The sequence below is a fragment of the Pristiophorus japonicus genome, chromosome Y, assembly GCF_044704955.1.
Source record: "Pristiophorus japonicus isolate sPriJap1 chromosome Y, sPriJap1.hap1, whole genome shotgun sequence".
In the NCBI taxonomy this organism is placed as follows: domain Eukaryota; kingdom Metazoa; phylum Chordata; class Chondrichthyes; family Pristiophoridae; genus Pristiophorus; species Pristiophorus japonicus.
In genome coordinates, this window is record NC_092011.1 from 39,782,646 (window position 1) to 39,785,145 (window position 2,500).

At 58.2% G+C, this 2,500-nt stretch overlaps 1 protein-coding gene across 4 annotated transcripts in view; it reads left to right on the forward strand.

Moving 5' to 3' along the window:
• LOC139241104 (histone deacetylase 4-like) overlaps nt 1-2,500 on the forward strand; it is a 188,035-nt gene that overhangs the window by 101,730 nt on the left and 83,805 nt on the right. The window lies entirely within an intron of this gene.

A 2,500-nucleotide genomic window follows, 5' to 3' on the forward strand; every position in this document is an offset into this window, starting at 1 on the left:
GGGGCTGGAGGAGGTTACAGAGATAGGGAGGGGTGTAGGGACTGGAGGAGGTTACAGAGATAGGGAGGGGTGTAGGGGTTGGAGGAGGTTACAGAGATAGGGAGGGGTGTAGGGACTGGAGGAGGTTACAGAGATAGGGAGGGGTGTAGGGACTGGAGGAGGTTACAGAGATAGGGAGAGAGGGAACGGTGGCCACAGAGGGATCTGGACAGAAGGGTGCAGAGTTTTACAAGTAAGGAACTATCTATAGCTTGCAAACAGGATGTGCGCTGGCTATATATATATACACGGACGTCTATTCTGACCCTTCACTGCTTGCTTGAGCCGATCTTTGACGGATGGGAGTTGGTCAGAAGATTAAGGAACCGTGATTTATTTCTCTTAAACCCCTCCCCCGAGACTTCAAAACCGTTCCTTTTTTTATCCTGCGTTGTATATATATGACTATTCACACATCCTGCTGCTGTGAATAAAGACTTGCAATTATATAGCGTCTTTCACGACCACCGGACGTCCCAAAGCGCGTTTACAGCCAATGAAGTACTTTTGGAGTGTAGTCACTGTTGTAATGTGGGAAACGCCAATTTGCGCACAGCAAGCTCCCACACACAGCGATGTGATAATGACCCAGATCATCTGTTTTAGTGATGTTGGTCGAGGGATAAATATTGGCCCCAGGACACCGGGGAGAACTCCCCCTGCTCTTCTTCCAAATAATATCATGGGATCTTTTATGTCGATCTTCAGTACTGCCCCTCCGACAGTGTGGCACTCCCTCAGTACTGCCCCTCCGACAGTGTGGCACTCCCTCAGTACTGCCCCTCCGACAGTACGGTGCTCCCTCAGTACTGCCCCTCCGACAGTGCGGCGCTCCCTCAGTACTGCCCCTCCGACAGTGCGGCGCTCCCTCAGTACTGCCCCTCCGACAGTGCGGCGCTCTCTCAGTACTGCCCCTCCGACAGTGCGGCGCTCTCTCAATACTGCCCCTCCGACAGTGCGGCGCTCTCTCAGTACTACCCCTCCGACAGTGCGGTGCTCCCTCAGTCCTGCCCCTCCGACAGTGCGGCGCTCCCTCAGTACTACCCCTCCGACAGTGCGGCGCTCCCTCAGTACTGCCCCTCCGACAGTGCGGCGCTCCCTCAGTCCTGCCCCTCAGACAGTGCGGCGCTCCCTCAGTACTACCCCTCCGACAGTACAGCGCTCCCTCAGTACTACCCCTCCGACAGTGCGGCGCTCCCTCAGTCCTGCCCCTCAGACAGTGCGGCGCTCCCTCAGTACTACCCCTCCGACAGTGCGGCGCTCCCTCAGTACTACCCCTCCGACAGTGCGGCGCTCCCTCAGTACTACCCCTCCGACAGTGCGGCGCTCCCTCAGTACTGGCGCTGGAGTACGGGGCTCGAGTCTATGGAGTAGGGGCTCAAACACACGACCTACTGACTCAAAAGCGAGAGGGAACCGAGGGGAAGAGGTTATCACCCACTGAGCGAGCTCTGTCCATCTAATCAGAGGTTACAGTTTCAAAATAACATACAAACCAACAAATGTAGTTCTGCTCCAGCTCCCCTGTGATTCACTCTTTCACTCTCTCTGTCTCCCCCGAGACGGCAAGCCTTGCTTTCGTATTAAAGCAGTCCGGAAATTATAACCAAATACTCTTTCCTCTCTCGTGAGAATATAGCTGAGAGTCAGTCAGACGAACAGGGACTTTAGTTCGTTTGTGAATTGCCCTCTGTAAAATCTTGCAATTCTATCACTGCTGCGCAAGTCAGGGGTGTGATGGAACACTCCCCACTTGCCTGGACGAGTTGCAGCTCCAACAAACACTCGGGAAGCATTACGGCACTCCCTCAGTACTGCCCCTCCGACAGTGCGGCGCTCCCTCAGTACTGCCCCTCCGACAGTGCGGTGCTCCCTCAGTACTGCCCCTCCGACAGTGCGGCGCTCCCTCAGTACTGCCCCTCTGACAGTGCGGCGCTCCCTCAGTACTGCCCCTCCGACAGTGCGGCGCTCCCTCAGTACTGCCCCTCCGACAGTGCGGCGCTCCCTCAGTACTGCCCCTCCGACAGTGCGGCGCTCCCTCAGTACTGCCCCTCCGACAGTGCGGCGCTCCCTCAGTACTGCCCCTCCGACAGTGCGGCTCTCCCTCAGTACTGCCCCTCCGACAGTGCGGCGCTCCCTCAGTACTGCCCCTCCGACAGTGCGGCACTCCCTCAGTACCGCCCTTCCGACAGTGCGGCGCTCCCTCAGTACTGCCCCTCCGACAGTGCGGCGCTCCCTCAGTACTGCCCCTCCGACAGTGCGGCTCTCCCTCAGTACTGCCCCTCTGACAGTGCGGCACTCCCTCAGTACCGCCCCTCCGACAGTGCGGCACTCCCTCAGTACCGCCCTTCCGACAGTGCGGCGCTCCCTCAGTACTGCCCCTCCGACAGTGCGGCACTCCCTCAGTACCGCCCTTCCGACAGTGTGGCTCTCCCTCAGTACTGCCCCTCCGACAGTGCGG